An 18,002-nucleotide genomic window follows, 5' to 3' on the forward strand; every position below is an offset into this window, starting at 1 on the left:
CTAGATACATAAACTGTCTTTGACTGGTGGAGACACATGGACATCTGCTTCCATGCCCCCCTCTCTTTCTCTCTCTTTCTCTCTCTCATCACCTAGCTTCTCCTCTCCTTCATCTTATTCTCTCCTTACTCCATCTCTTCCTCTTGGTAATCTTTCCCCCTTAGCTACTCCTACATATCACCCTTCCTGTTAAAATAAAAATTTTCTCTCAAAATACAATTAGAGCATAATTATTTCTAATTGTACCAGTGAGGTACAAGAGAGTCCTAATACCTAGTCCATCATTTTGTTGACTAACCAGAACCTCTGTCGTCTCTCCTAAGTAAAACACTTAGTTTTGAGCCTGGCTTTTTTCTTGGCTTTAGAATGAATGTCAGCTGAAAACCATCCACTCAGATCTTTTCTCTCAAACATCATCTTATTCAAAGTAGAAAAATGTGTTTGACAAAATCCAATACCCTTTCATGATAAAAGTCCTATAGAGGTTAGAGATACAAGAATTAGAAACAAACCCAATAAATGTAATATACAGAAAGCCTATGGTCAACATGTAATTAAGTGGCTAGAAGCTATGAGTGAATCCACTAAGATAAAAAACAAGACAACATTGTCCTTATTTTCATACACATTCAATATTGTATTTGGAGTTTTAGCTAGAATAATAAGAAACATGAAGGAGATTAAGAGTATATGTGATAGTTTATATATACTTGGCCCAGTGAGTGGCACTATTTAGAGGTGTGGCCTTGTTGGAGTAAATGTGGCCTTGTTAGAGTAGGTGTATCACTATAGGCATGGGCCTTAAGACCCTGCTCCTAGCTGCCTGGAAGCTAGTCTTCTACTAGCAGCCTTCAAATGACAATGTAGAATTCTCAGCTCTTCCTATACCATGCCTGCATGGATGCTTCCATGTTCCTGCCTTGATGATACTGGACTGAACCTCTGAACCTATAAGCCAGCCCAAATTAAATGATGTCTTTTATAAGACTAGCTGTGGTCATGTTATCTCTTCACAGCAGTAAAACCTTAACAAAAACAGAATACAGACTAGAAAGGAAGAAATTGAAGTAATTTTATTTGCAGATAATATAATAATATACATATATGACCATAAAAGGCCCACCATGGATCTTTTAAAATTGATAAACACTTTTAGAAAAGTTTCTGGATACAGTATAATCTCAATAAAATTAGTAGTCCACCTACAATAACTGATAAAAGTTCTAAGAAATAAAAAAGGGAAAAAAACAACTTTTAAAATAATCTCAAATAATCTAATATTTTGGAGTAGCTCTATGTAAGCAAGTGAAAGACTTGCATGATAAAAATTTCAAGTTGTTGAAGGAAATTGAAGAAGATACCCAAAGATAGACCCATATCTCATGTTCATGAACAGGTAGAATGGATATAGTATAATCATCCTAATAGTTGGTCTGCTCCCAGAAAAATATCATATTCAGACCCATCCCAGAGGATCTGCTGCATTCAGAGCAGTTGGCAAGAACGCTCTCCCATGACATGAACTCCCAGAGCTTCATCTGGGAGACCAGCAGCACACTAGGGAACCCATCACCCAATAAAACCCTGCCCTTCTGATTACCACTCCCCTTCTGCCCCCCTCTACCTGGTCCTTCTTGCTGGGACAGGCTCAAAGCTGGTAGGCTATGGGGAAGACACCATATTCTTAGAAGTGGCTTAGAAGTGAGACATATAAAAGGTGAGAGGCAGACAGAAGAGAGTACAACTTGGAGTAGTTATTAAGCATTAGGTAGAAGACACTTGGACTAGAGAAATCGGAAGAACTTGCAATTAGACAGTAGGCACTTGAGACTCAAGACAGGCAATTATTATTAGGTATTAGGCACTTAGCACTTGGAGAAAGATCTTGAAACTTGGAGGCACTAGGGACTAGAAACTAGGAACTAGGGACTAGGAACTCAAGACTTGGGACTTGGAGAAAAGAAGAGAGACTGAAGAATGAATAAACTGGATTGATTCACACTCTGTCTGGTCTCCATTCTTCAAATCCATCCTCACTCTCTCTCTTGCTGAACCCCAACCCACGGATCAGAGCAGCTTGGGGCAATGTGGGCTCTAACAACTTAGCCCCCAAGGCTTTTGGCAGTGCAGGTTCCAACACTGACAGACTGGCTCATGACATTTTGGCCCCCAAACGTAGGGCATCTTGGGCCACAACATCAATACATAAACATGACCCTGAATTTTACTGCATACAGGAAACACGCCTTCATGACAAAGACAGACATTATCCCAGTGTAAAAGGGTTGAAACAATTTTCTAAGCAAATGGTCTCAAGAAACAAGCTGAAGTAGCCATTGTAGTATCAAATAAAATCAACTTTTAACCAAACGTTATAAAATATATAAGGAAGGACACTTCATATTGTCAAGGAAAGAATCTACCAAGATGAACTCACAATTCAGAATATCTATGCTCCAAATGCAAGGGCACCCAAATTTGACATGGACCACTCTGCCCCACACTTGGGGGCCAAAATGTTGCAGACCACTCTGTCAATGTTGGAACCCACACTGCCAAAAGCCTTGGGGCCTAAATTGTTAGAGCCGCACGCACTGCCCCAAGCTGCTCTAGTCTATGGGTCAGGGTTCAGCAAGAGAGAGTGTGAGGACAAATGTGAAGAATGGAGACCAGACAGAGTGTGATTCAATCCTGTTTATTCTTCAGTCTCTCTTCTTCTCTCCAAGTCCCTAGTCTCGAGTTCCTAGTCCCTAGTGCCTCCAAGTTCTAAGTTTTCAGTCCTAAGTTCCTAGTCTTAAGTCTTTATCCCAGTTCTAAGTTGCTAGTCTCTTTCTCAGTTCCAAGTTCCAAGTTCTAAGTCTAAATTCTTTCTTCTGTCTGCCTCTCGCCTTTTATATGTCTCACTTCTAAGTCATGCCTTTAAGTCAAGCCTTTAAGTCTTATCTCTAAATCACACCTTTAAATCATGCCTTTAAGTCTCACACATTTAAGTCTCACACACCCAAGGAAAAATCCTGGGTATCTAAAACAAGATGTTATCAGAGTGTGCTCAGCTGTTGTAGGCTGTTGTAAACAAGTCTCTTGTCAGGGTATATGGCTCAAGATGGCTGCAAGGATGATAGTTGCCTTCTGTTGGCTCCCCACACACATTCATAAAAGAAACTTTACAAAAGCTCAAAAGACACATTGTAACTCACACAATAATAGTGGGAGACTTCAACATCCCACTCTCAGTAATGGACAGATCATGGAACCAGAAACTAAACAGAGATACAGTGAAACTAAAAGAAGTTATGAACCAAATGAATTTAACACATATTTATAGAACATTCCATCCTTTAAAAAAAAAAGAATATACCTTCTTCTGAGCACCTCATGGTCCCTTCTTCAAAACTGACCATATAATTAGTCACAAAACAGGCCTCAACAGATACAAGAAAATTTAAAAAATCCCATGCATCCTATGAAATCGTTTCAGACTAAGGCTGATCTTCAATAAAAACAAAAACAATGGAAAGCCCACAAACATGTGGGAACTGAACAATTCTCTACTCAATGATAACTTAGTCAAGGAAGAATTAAAGAAAGAAAATAAAGACCTTTTAGAATTTAATGAAAATAAAAGCACATCATACCAAAACTTTCGGACATAATAAAAGCAGTGCTAAGAGGAAAACTCATAGCTCTAAGTCCCTCAAAAAAAAAAAAAAAAAAAAAAAAAAAAAAAAAAAAAAAAAAAAAAAAAAAAAAACTGGAGAGAGCAAACCCTAGCAGCTTGACACCACACATGAAAGCGAAGCTCTAGAACAAAAAGCAGCAAATACACCCAAGAAGAATAGATGGAAGGAAGAGAACACAAACATCAGGCCAGGCTACTAAACCCAACAAAGGTCTCAATTACCATGCATGGAGAGACCAAGATATTCCATGACAAAAACAAATTTGCACAATATCTTTCGACAAATCCAGCCCTATAAATGATACTAAATAAAAAACTCCAACACAAAACAGGCCTTGACATATACAAGAAGACGGAAATAGTCCCATGCATCCTATCAGATCACCACTGACTAAGGCTGGTCTTCAATAACAACAAAAACAACAGAAATCCCACAAACACAAATGTAAAACTTATTTATTTATTTATTTATTTATTTATTTATTTATTTATTTATTTATTATTTTATTTATTTATTTATTTATTTGCCCATAGGTATCAGTTGCAGGTATCTTGTTAGTTAGGAGTAGAACCTGATATTCACTTCCACGTTTTAGTGCTAGAATCTTATCTGGATTAAATTTGTGCAGGCTGCTATCTCCCAATGTTTAAGAAGTTATATGTGTATCTGTTCTAATGTACCTGGCAGTCACCATTTCCTTGTAGTCATCTATCACCTCTGGCTTTTACAATGTTCATTTACTTAATTTTAGTTTACTCTTCCACATAGATCTCTGAGCCAGTTAGGAAGAAGTTGTATGGAGACATTTAATTTAAAACTGAATGCTCCGATGTCATTCACATCTGAACATTGTCCATTTGTACTCCCTGTTAAGTACTATTTACTTCAAGAAGCTTATATGATTTGGGTTGAGGAAGGCACTGATCTATGATTAAAGATGAAAGAAATTATGAATCATTGAATTGTTGTTTTTCCCTTAGGAGAATCATAGTAGTAGATTTTGCACTAGTGTTGATAATCTATTTAGGCTCATGTTGTTGATCACATTAGCTGTTGAATGTACAGGTTCCACCTCATGGAATAGGCTTTATATCAGATGAGATCATGGTTGGTTATTCCCATAACATTTTTTGCCACTAATGTACTAGAATAACCTATAGTCAGGTTGCTGTTATAGGTGGCATAGTCTGTAGTGAATGATATTGATGATTATTAGTTCTGACAATAGTGTGCAGAGCACCATCCAGTACCAGAAATGAAGCTCAGAATGGGTGAAACTTCTAGGTAGATACCAAGTAGGTTTTATCACATTTGATGATAATTATCAGAGATAATTATCATCAGCTATTGAGTGTTAGCATCAGTTGTGGAGATCAGGCTATTGGAGACAATAACCTGGAGAATTTGTGAGTTTTCATGGAGCCTGTTGTGGTATAAATAGACATGGCTCACACAGACTCTTGTCTTTGAATACTTATCCTGTAGGCAGTGGCATTATTAAGAGATGTAGCCACTTGCAGTATGAGTGGCCTTATTGGAGGAAATCTGTCACTGTGCGATAGGCTTTCATGTCTCCTATGTTCAAGCCACATCCATTGTGAAACACTGTCTCTTTCTGAAGCCTGAAGATAAAGATGTTGAACTCTCAGCAACTTCTCTTGCAACAGGTCTGCCTACAGGTCTGCCTACATGCTGCCATGATTCTCTCCATGATATTAATTGCCTAAATCTCTGAAACTGTGAGTCACAATTAAGTGATTTACATTATAAGAGTTACCTTGGTTGTGGTATCTTTCCACAGCAATAAAACCCTAAGTTAGAGCTCCTTTGTAGAATGACTCAACAAGATACAACCTATTTCTGTCAGTGAAGATGTAACTTGGTGGCAAATAGACTAACATAAAACTTATTCTTATTTCTTTGTAAATTTATTTCCAATCAGTAGAGACTTCCTCAATTTCCTGTGCTTTTAACCAACAAAAACAAAACAAAACAGTGTTTTGTCAATATATTAAACAAATATTATAAGCCTACAAAAAACTGTCCTTAAGTAATAAAAGTAGCATGAACTTTTTTTATTTACATGAGACCTGGGACATGATTACAGACATCATGAGGTGACATTTTATCACAATAATGAGTTATCCAATAGGGTCACTGACCCTGTCATACATACATATTATCTTATTTTTGTGATAAATGCATAAGATGATCAAAATATAGGTTCAAAACTATACTTAGTGGTTGAATCATACACAAATGGTCTCATTATAATGTTAGCATTATTTGTAAGAGACATATATTTACTAAGTATTACTTGTTGTCCTATTGAAGTAATTATTTAAAACAGCTGCTAGTCAAGCTCACTATCTAAGCTGCAATGGCTCTGCCTATCTCAGCAGCCATGTTCCATTGCCAGAGGCCACATGCATCACAGCTAGAAAAGGCCAGCCAGAAACATCAGCCCTGCCACCCACTCATGAAACGCCAGCATGGGAGATGGCTCTGCCAATCTTCCATGCTGTCTCTGCAAGGCTGGGCATTGCCCAGACTATTCCACCATCCATGTGGACCCAGTGGAAAAATGAGACTCTAATGCTTAAATATTAATCAAAGCCTTTATATGTTTGGTAATGCTCAATAACAATATGCCCGTGCAATTACAGTTGTTTCCCAATTAGCTCACCTAAATATAAGTAATATATATATATATATATATATATATATATATATATATATATATGTGTGTGTATATATATATATATATGTATATATATATTATATATATTATATATATATTATATATATATAATATATATATACATATATATAATATATATATATAAATAAATATAACCGAGACTGCTCTCCATACCTCCATGGTTCTTCATCTTCCTACATCTCTTCCCTCTCTAGCTCCTCCTCTTCCTTTTCCTCTTCCTCTCCTTAATCCTCCCATCTTAACTCCTTCTACAATGTTCCTATATAAATCTATCATGAACTTAACAAATTTAGTGGTCTTCTAAGTGTGAAATTTTTTTCATTCATTCTTTTTTTTTTAATGAAAATATCTACCTTTCTACTATAAGATTTTTATCACATCATATATAAAGAAAACAATCATGTTTACCAAGATAGATACTCGTTTGTGTAAATCTATGTTTAGTTCATTATTTCTAGATTTGAAGGTTATTCATAGCACATGACTACATTTTTTAAATCTCCTACTTTCAATATATCTCCAAAAGATGATATTCCTATTTAGAATATTTTAAACTCAGCCTTGTGGTAATAAAAAATATCTAGAATATCATATGATCATATAAATGTATTTAATATATAAATTAGTAATAGAATAATAGAATAGTACTAAATCACAAATTCACAATTTTGTTTTATTTTGTTTTACTTTTCTCATGAGAAACTGAGTCCAGATTTTATTAGAACATTTTATGCCTTCAGTCAATAAAAAATAGTCTCATCAGATATTATTATTTTAGATTTAAATTTTTTTCTCAAGAAAATTAACAGAAAAATATAAAAGAAAGATATGAATGGAAGAGATGGCAATTTAATGAAATTGCTGTGGAATCATGAGGACTGGACATTAAGTCCCAGCACCCACATAGTATGCTGGAAGTTCAAACACCAAGTCTGAGGGAATCTGACACCATCCTCAGACTGCATACACTGCATTCATCTACACCATACTCTCTCACACACAAAGTACATAAAAATAAAATTATGGTTTAGTTATTCATTTTATTTGGTTTCCTGTTCCTCTGCTATGAAATAGCTCCATAATTTATTGTATATATCATCATTAATGATGATAAATAATCTCAGGTTTTGAGGATCCTCAATTTTATTTCTATAGAAAGCAATTATTTTTATTTAATTAGATTGTCACAAGCTTAATGCATAAATGAAATTTCTCTTTCAAATATCTTCTATCTGAAAAAAATGATAGTGCAACAACAAGATTGATAATTACATACAATACAAAAACTTCATCATCAATTTGAATGCCTAGTAGATTTGAAATGTCAAAGAGATGTTTAACAGTTAAATAATGCAAAAGTGCCTTGGCATTAAGGCAACTTTAATGTTATCAGCATAGCTAGATAATTTCCCAGAAGCTGCCTTGATGAACTCATCTGATTATAATCTTTATTATGAGAGCACAAGCTGAATGGGATGGTTTAGTTGAGTTAATATTGTATTCACAGAAAATAAATAATAAGGCTAGGTATCATGCATTCACACATTTTAAAAATTATTCACATCAATGTGAAAATATACAAGATCATTTCAGTGGAAAAATGCTGAGCATACTTTATTTTGCCTATTTAAAATTTTGTCTAGCAGAAGGTACTTAAAGTCAGGCTACTCTATAAATACCATGGAGGTCTTTGGCAGCATATTTTGTAGAAAATCATAAATAACCCTCTAGCAGCATATCAGAGACAATTATCCCATGGCATAGACTCCATTGCTTTGATTTAGTGAGATCATAGAAGCCAAATAAGGGCTTACATGTCACACCTAACTGCCAACCTCTAGCATAGTTGATATTTTCCTCTGGGTTCATTATGTTTACCACTGTTTTTATTATTTTAATGTTTTGGGGGAAGGCTTAAAGGCACACACACAAAGGCTTAGGGATTTTCTGTCTTTTTCTTAAGTAGAAAATGCATAAGAAAGCGATGGCTTTGCTGACAGTTTCCAATCTGATCACTTGCTTTTTTGGAAAGAAATGTGCCAAATTTAAAGATATGAAATGTTTACATGTATTGTTTCTTTGATTTGATATTTCTAAATAATGTTTCTTTAGAAACAATCTACCTTTTCCTGCATTTTTGTTAACAAGAGATAATTTTATAATGCAATCTTATGATCATAGTTAATATTTACTTCTTCATTTTTTAGTATACATAGTTACTAAAGCAGGTACAATTTCTAGTATTGCTATCTAATTATAAGCCAGTTTTACTCTGGCTATCCTCCTGGTACTAAAATAAGGGAAAGGTTAGTAAAATAAAGTTTCAGGTGAATTTTAAATATGCATTTTCCTGTCATCATATTTTAACTCTTATTTTCCTATGATATTTTCAAGTATAATTTGTTTTGTTTTTGTGTGCTACATATCTGATATTATTCTTATAGATCAAATTGACATAAAGAGTTGCACTTTATAGGTTTAGAAAAAAGTAAATTGTTATTGTCTAATGTCAAAGTAATTACATTATTCTGTTCTTAAAGATAACAAGCAATATAATTAAGATTTTAAGCAAACTATTATATTACCTGCAAATAATAATACCCTGATTTTTAATTTTCAAATTTGTATTCCCTTGATCTACTTTTGTTGTCTAATTGTTCTAGCTAGAACTTCAAGAACTACATTCATCAGATTGGGAGAGAATGGACAGCCTTGTCTTGTCCCTGATTTTAATGGGATTGCTTCAACTTTCTCATCATTTAATTTGATATTGATTGCTGTTTTGCTGGACATTGCTTTTATTATTATGTTGAGGTATGGGCGTTGAATTCCTGATCTCTCCAAGACTTTTTCCATGAACAGGTGTTGGATTTTGTCAAAGCCTTTTCAGCATCTAATGAGATGATCATGTGATTTTTTCTTTGAGTTTATTTACATTGATAAATTTCCATATATTAAATCATCCCTGCATTTGTGGGTTGAAACCTACTTGATTATGGTGAATAATGGTTTTGATTTCTTCTTGGATTCAGTTTGCAAGAATTTGATTGAGTATCTTTGAATTGATTTTCATAAGCAAAATTGGCCTCTTTTCTGACTTTGTTAGGCCTTTGTGTGGTTTGAGTATCAGAGCAATTATGGCTTCATAGAATGAATTAGGTAGTGTTTCTTCTGTATCTATTTTGTGGGATACTATTGGGATTAGCTGTTCTTTGAAGGTCTGATACCATCTGGCCCTAGGCTTTTAATGATTGTTTTATTTTATTTGGGGCTATGGGATTGTCTACATAGTTTACCTGCTCTTGATTTAACTTTGGTTTGTGGTATCTGTCTATGAAATAATCCTTGCATCTAGAGTTTTTAGTTTTGTCTATCATAGGCTTGTATAGTAAGAACTGGTGATTTTATAAAATTTTCTCAGTTTCTGTTGTTATGTCTCTTCATTTCTGACTTTGTTTTTTGTGGGTTTTTTTTGTTTTTTTTTGTTTTTTTTTGTTTTGTTTTTTTTTTTTTTTTTTTTTTTTTTTTTTTTTTTTTTTTTTTTTTTTTTTTTTTTTTTTTTTTTTTTTTTTTTTTTTTTTTTTTTTTTGAGACAGGGTTTCTCTGTGTAGTCCTGGCTGTCCTGGAACTCACTATGTAGACCAGGCTGGCCTCTATCTCAGAAATCCACCTGCCTCTACCTCCCAAGTGCTGGGATTAAAGGTGTGTGCCACCACTGCCCAGCTCATTTTTGACTTTTTAATTTGGATACTCTCTGTGTTTCCTTTAGTTTGTTTGGTTTGTGTATTTTGTTGATTTTCTGAAAGAACCAGCTCTTGATTTTGTCTCTATACCTGATAAACAAGTTCAGACTAGTCACAGATAATATAAAATATCTTGGTGTAACTCTAACCCAACATACATCTGTGAAATGTATGACTGACAAGAACTTCGTGTTTCTGTAGAAAGAAAGAAATAAAAACCTTGGAAGACTGAAAATCTCCCACTCTCATGGATTGGTATAATTAACATAGTAAAAATGGCCATCCTACCAAATGCAATCTATAAATTAAATTTACTCCTAATCAAAATTTCAACACAATTCTTCACAAACATGGAAGGAACAATTTTCAACTTCATATGAAAAAAGAAAACAGGATAGCAAAAACAATTCTTAACAATCAAAGAACTGGGTAAAACATTATCCCTGACCTCAAACAGTACTACAGAGCAATAGTAATAAAAGCTGCATGGTATTGGTACAGAGACAGACAGGTTGATCAATGGAATAAAATTAAAGGCCTAGAAATAAAGCTCTCACACCTATAGACAGTTCATCTTTCACAAAGAAGCCAAAACCATGCAATAGTAGAAAAAACAAAAAAGAAACCATTTTCTACAAATGGTACTGGTCTAACAGGCAGTCTGTTTGTAGATGACCAACAGTTGATCCATATCTATTACCTTGTACAATGTTGAAATCCAAGTGGATCAAGAACTTTGAAATAAAACCAGATACGTTGAATCTAATAGAAGAGAATGCGGGAAGTAACCTAGAAGACATTGGTACAGTGGTAAGTTTCTTGTATTGAACACCAGTTGCTTAGCCTCCAAGATCAACAATTGCCAAATAAGACCTCATGAAAAAGCTTCTGTGAGGCAAAGGACACTGTCAACATGAAAAAAAGGCAACCTAGAGATTGGAAAAACATCTTCACTAACACTATATCAGATAGAGGTCTAACATCAAAAACATACAATGACTCAAGAAGTTGGACTCCAGAAAATCAAATAAAACAATTAAAAATTTGGGTACAGAGCTAGACAGAGAATTCTTAAAGGAGTCTTAAATGGCTGAGAAACACTTAAAGAAAGGTTTTAAGTCCTTAATCATTAGGGAAATGCAAATAAAACCAACCCTGAGATTTCACCTTGTACCAGTCAGAGTGGCTAAGATAAAAAACTCAAGAGACATGCTGGCAAGGATATGAAAAAAGAGGAACACTCTTCCATTGCTGGTGGAATTGCAAACCAGTATAACCACACTGGAATCAATCTGGCAGTTCTTCAGAAAATTGGAAATAGCTCTACCTTACAGCTACACCACTTCTGGGGATATACCATAAGGATGCTCTACTACACTACAAAGACATATATTCCATGATGTTCATAGCAACCTTATTTTTAATAGACAAAAGTTAGAAAAAAAAAACATATATCCCTCAACCCAAGAATGGATTCAGAAATGTGGTCCATTTATGCAATGGAATACTATTTATTAACCTCTTAAAACTGAAGATATCCCTAATTTTGCAAGCAAATTGATTGAACCAGAAAATATCATCCAGAGTAAGAAAACCCAGACCCCAAAGGGCATGCATCATATGTACTCACTGAGAGTGAATATTAGCCAAAAATGTCAGCCCTGAAACAATCCACAGACTATAGGGAGCTTGACATGAAGAAGGGCCCAGGTTTGGGTATGGTATGCTCACTTATAAGTGGGGACTAGATGATCATGAGAGGCAGAAGGAAGGGGAGATGATGGGAGGGGGCAGGATCAGATATAGAAATAAAGGGCAGAGGGCCAGGAGAATGAATCCAAATGCACAGCAATGAAGGGTTAGAGGTGGGGGAACCTCTGGAAAGTCCCTGAGACCTGAGATGTGAGAGGCTACTAGGAATCAATGGGGATGATATTGGCTGAAATGTCCAATGGGGGAAGATGGACCCTGAATAGACCACCTCCAGTAGATAGACATGGATATCAGTTGAGGCAGCAGGCCACCCATTCTTCTTCACAATTTTAATCCTGAATTATTCACGTCTAAAGAACATGCAGGGGAAAAAATAGAGTGGAGAATGAAAGTCACTCAGTGACGTGCCCAACTTGGATTCAATACCAAACCCTGACACTATTGCTGAGGCCCTGTTGTGATTGCACAGGAGAGTATAGCATTGCTATCCTTTGGGAGCCTCTACCAGAAGATGACAAATGCAGATACTTAGAGCCAACAATTGGATTGACACTGGGGTTCAATAGGGATCAGTAGGAGGAAGAACTGAAGAAGTTGAGGGGATTTCAAACCCAAAGGAAGAAGAACAGTGTCTACTGATCTGGACCTCTCAGATCTCCCAGAGTCTATGCAAAAAACTCAAGGAACATATATAGAATGTGCTGTGGCCCTGGGTACATGTGTAGTGGAGGACTGCTTTTCAGGCCTCAGTGGGAGAGAATGTGCTTAATTCTATGGAAGCTTGATACTCCAGGGAAGAGGAAGGCTGGTGGGATGAGGAGGAAGTAAGTGGGTAGACAGGGGAACACCCTCTCAAAGACAGGGGGATGTGGGTAAAGAACTCTGGTGGGTGGGGCAGGAAGGGAACAACTTTTCTGATTTAAATAAATAAAATAATTTTAAAAAGATTTGATTTTAAAAAGATTTATATAGTTCAGATGACTAATTCAATTAATTTGTTCTATATCAATAATTTCTAACTATAAATGATCATAACCAACATGAATTTGCATTCCTAAATCTTAATACCTCCCTTCTTCCAATAGTCTTTCCCTCCCCTCAATTGTTTGTTCATTTTTTTCCTTCCTTTTCCTCCATGATAGAAAGTCTAGTCTAGATAGTAAATGTGTTCTTTAAGATTGAAGAATTTTCTTGAAATTTTAGCAGGGGAAGGTATTTCTTATCAATCTGTGTTGAGCTCATTCAACAGACTATGGGTTGAACCTTGTAATGAGAGTAACATTAATCATTTTCATACTCATGTTTTAAAGACCATTGATGTTTTAAGAGTATGTGAAGTTTTAAGTTTAAATAAAAATGATATCCCATCTTTAGTACACTATCAAAGAGATATAACTTCTGTGAAAGAAAAACATCCTTCTGAAAACATTTGATTATATTTCTAGAGATATTTCATGTGCTTGAGCTGAGTCTTAATGGACTGATAAACTTTCAACTATATAATAGGTTTTGGCACACTTATAAAAGAACAGCAATAATATGTAAAACAAGTAAGAATGATTATATTTTTACAGGTCACTTTATAGAGTCTAGTACCTGTTAAATTTATATTTAAAATTGGTTCAGATAATTTGGTGTTTTCATGATCAATTATAATGTCAATTTTTACACACCTGTAATTTTTAAATACTTTGAGAATTTATTGCTTCTAAAATTTTACAATGTGTTCTCAGAAATGTCATGCTTCTTTTCATGTAAAATTTAAAATATTTAGAATATATATCCTGAGAGTGAAAGTACTAATGTATGCTATGTGTCATTTCAAAGTTATATATAAATGTTCACCAGGATGATATAAGCCTCTTTAAGTTTGGATACATGTTGTGGTGCCTATTCCTGGTTGTCAACTTGACTATATCTGGAATAAGCTACAATTCAGAACTGAAATCCTCCCCTGTGATCAGGATCTTGAGGCACAGTGGCTATGAAAGGCTTAGGCCTAGGAAAGGTAGTATATGCCCAGGAGACTAAAGCAAGTCCCAGATTAAGGTGTGTCAGTACACACCCTTAATTTGGGTCACACCTTCTGCTGGAGACCTACTTAATAACATTGGAAAAAAGAAGGCTCACTCTCTTCTTTGCCTGCTTGCCTTGTGGGACTGAGCAACCTCTAGATCCTCGGACTTCCATTCACAGCTGCTGCTGGCCATTGTTGGGGAGTTGGACTACAGAATGTAAGTCATCAACAAATTCCCTTACCATATAGAGACTATCCATAAGTTCAGTGACTCTAGAGAACCCTGACTAATACACATGTGTAAATATTGATAAATTACACAAATGTTATATCGTAATCATATGGAAATCACTAATACATGAATTTATTAATGATAGCAATTTAACACTACATAATGTTTATTAAAATTTTTCTTGCCAGGCAGTGGTGGTACACGCCTTTAATCCCAGCACTAGGGAGGCAGAGGCAGGTAAATTTCTGAGTTCATGGCCAGTCTGGTCTACAGAGTGTGTGCCAGGACAGCCAGGGCTACACAGAGAAACCCTATCTTGAAAAAAACCAAAATTTTTTTTCTCATGAAATATGAGTGCAAATAACACTCACTGCTTTACAAACTGATAAAAGCATAGCAAAGTATTATTCAACATCTAAAAACAACAAAACCAAAAGTTTTACTCCACGGATTTACTTCAAAGATTTCTCAAGATGGATGCAAATTGTTTTTTGGAATTATAATAGATGCATATTCTAATGTGTTTTATTTCATTGGAAATTGGTGTGAAGCCTTAAAAATAGATATCTGCACAATTACTAGAATATAACTAAAAAGTATTTTCTACTTGTTCTACTTCACAAGGACACAAAACCAAAAATCAAAATTCAAAATATGTAGGTTTTACAACTGAAAAATGGAGCATTGCTTAACTTGGACACTATTTAAATTTGCTGAGCAGATAGCTCAAATATAATAAAAAAAAGTTTTAATGGCCAGTTAAAGATAATTCCTTAATAACTGGAATATTCCTTTCTATCTTTTCATTCTACCCTGGCTTTGCATACTTCAAGCAACTCAAGAGTTTCCCAGGGGGAGAGTTTCTGTAGCTTTCAGAGTGTTAAACATATCAGTGACTCCTTCAAATGCTTTCTGTGTTACCTACATTGTGATCTCTCTGTAAACAAGCAGGAAAACATGTACTTGCAGGATGAACTTGAAGATGTTCAAGCCCTGCTTTATTAATGTGTTACAGACAATAGGATGTTTATATTCCAGGAAGTACTTCAGAAATTGAAAACATGCTTATTGGAGCTAAGTCATAAATAAAGCAAGTGATAATTGTGTGGGCCACCTGAAGATTTATCCCACTTCATTAACCTGAATATTGTGCTACTTTGCATTGTTTTCTCACAGGGATATTTGTTCCAAGCTATCCTAGGATCTAGCCTGTCCTATCCATTATCATATGCCTCTTTCATATTGTTAACTCATAGATAGGCTGAGAGAATTTGTTTTCAATTATGAGAATTTCTTGATACATAAAGATATTGTAAGCGCCTCTTTAAATTAAAATATTTAATCATCACAAGCACCATATATAACTTCTACATAATTTATCACATTTTAAAGGAGAAAATTAAGTCTTCAGAGAAAACAAGGTCAATTATTGCCTAACAGAAAGGCTACATTAAAGAGCACAGCATTTTATCAAATGGTGTAATGTTCTTCTTAAATAAAGTGAGAATAATTGTGTTAATTATGAACTATTTTCTTTATGTATAAAATTATATTTTATACCAAAAATGTAATAAAAGAGAAAAATAATTTCCTTATTAGAACTTTCAAACATATGTTGATATCAATGGAGAAACTCTTCTATTATTGTCTTAGGGCTTTACTGCTGTGAAAAGAAACCATGACCAAGGCAACTCTTTTTTTTTTTTTTTTAATTTCATAGAACTAATATAGTTTTTCTTTTTTTTTTAATCAAATATTTTCTTTATTTACATTTCAAATGTTATCTCCAGCATCTGCGCCTGTATTTGTCAGGCGCTGGCAGAGCCTCTCAGGAGACAGCTCTATCAGGAAAGGCAAACACTTACCTGAGGCTGGCTCACAGTTTCACAGGTTCAGTCCATTATCATCATGGCATTAAACATGGCAGGATGCATGTAGACATGGTTTTAGAGAAGATGAGAGTTCTACATGCTGATCCGATGGCAGCCAGGAGAGAATTGTCTTAAACTTCACAGAGCTTGAACATATATTTAAGACCTGGAAGCCTACTTCCACAGTGAAATCGTTTCTCCATCATGTTACCCCTCCTAATAGTGTCACTCCCTATGGGCCAAGCACTCATTAAAGCACATACTTATATGGGAGCCAAACCTATTTAATCAACCACAATCATGTTATAAGTTTATTTACTTTTTTTTTTTTTAATTTTCAAATGCAAGCAATTCTCTTGGCCCAAAGTAAAAGGAATAAAATCTGTTTCTTCAAGTAATTTTGTTGCTAAATAACAATGATAGATTAATTCATCATTTAGATTTATGTAACTGATATTAGTTGAAAGCATGCTGTATTACTGCATAACTTTAATAAAAATATTTCATAGCACACTATCATAAAATATCATTTGTACTTGATGTATATACTTATCAAAAATCATTTTACTTGTTAAGTTACCATATTAAGCATAGAAAATTTTGAACATCAAAAATAAAGTATTTGAGTTTACAAAAAGGAAATAAATTGCTCTCTGAGGGAAGGGACTCAATGGAATACTCCAATTATTCTCTTTCTTTCCTCATAATTTCAAAGCCACTCCCACATGCTGCCCCCCAAAAGCTTCTCTTATGAAGTGTAGATAAGGCACAGATCTGTGAGTATTGTAGAATTTCATCAAAAATGAGGCAGGGAAAGAATGTAGAAGTCAGAGGGGATACAGAACACCAGGAAAATATGGTCCACCATACCAACTAAGAAGAGCTCATATGGGTTCACAGAGACGGAACTAGCAAACACAGGGTCTACTTGGGTCTGTCTCAGGTTATTTTCATTATATTAGGTTAATATAATATAATATATTATAATATAATATAAGTTATTTCATATATTAGGGCTGCTGGCTTGGTTTTATTATCCTCACAGGTGTGTCTCTGATTCTTTTGCCTGTTATTGGGATTTTTTTCCTCCTATTGGTTGCCTTGTACAGCAACAACAGGTATGCTTTTGCCTTATCTTATTTACATTTTGTTTTGTATTGACTGAATGTCATCTCTTAGAAACCTGTATTATTATTATTATTATTATTATTATTATTATTATTATTATTAATCATTCCACTTGCTAACATCTCAAATTGTATCCTACTTTCAGGTTACCCCTGCACACACAACCCATCTCATATCCCACCTCCCCCTCCCCTTTGCCTCTATGAAGGTGCTCCCCCACCTACCAATCCACCCTCTCCCACTGTACCACTCCAGCATCACCCTACACTGGGTCATCAATCCTCCTTAGGACCAAGGACCTCCCCTCCTTTTGCTGTCAGGCAAGAATTGTCTCTGCTACATATGTATTTGGAGCCATGGATCCATCTCTGTACTCTTTAAGGAGGAGAAATTAGAGGTGTGGATTTTGGGAAGAGGAGAGTTATGGGGAAAGGGAGCTTGGAAAAGTAGAATGAGGAGAAATTGTGCTTGGCTTGTATTGCATAAGAAAAATATTTTCAATAAAAATAAAAAATAAAATATTCTTAAATTAATTATTTTACTTATTTACATTTTGAATATTTTCTGCATTTCTGGCTTGGTCTCTCCTCCCAACCACTTACCCCTCTCTTTTGCGTCTATGATGGTGCTTTTCTACTAGTCCACCCACTCCTGCCTCACCCCTCTAGCCTCTCCCTTCTCTGGGGCATCAACTCTCCACAGGACAAAGGGCCTCCTTTGCCACTCATGCCAGGTAAGTCAGTCTTCTGCTACATATGTAGCAGGAACCATTGACTGGCCCATGTATACTCTTTTGTTTGTGGTTTAGTCCCTGGGAGCTCTGAGGTGTCTGGTTAGTTGATATCGTTGTTCTTCCTATGGGGTTGCAATCTCCTTCAGCTCCTTAAGTCCTTCCC

The sequence above is a fragment of the Arvicanthis niloticus genome, chromosome 4, assembly GCF_011762505.2.
Source record: "Arvicanthis niloticus isolate mArvNil1 chromosome 4, mArvNil1.pat.X, whole genome shotgun sequence".
Taxonomy (NCBI): domain Eukaryota; kingdom Metazoa; phylum Chordata; class Mammalia; order Rodentia; family Muridae; genus Arvicanthis; species Arvicanthis niloticus.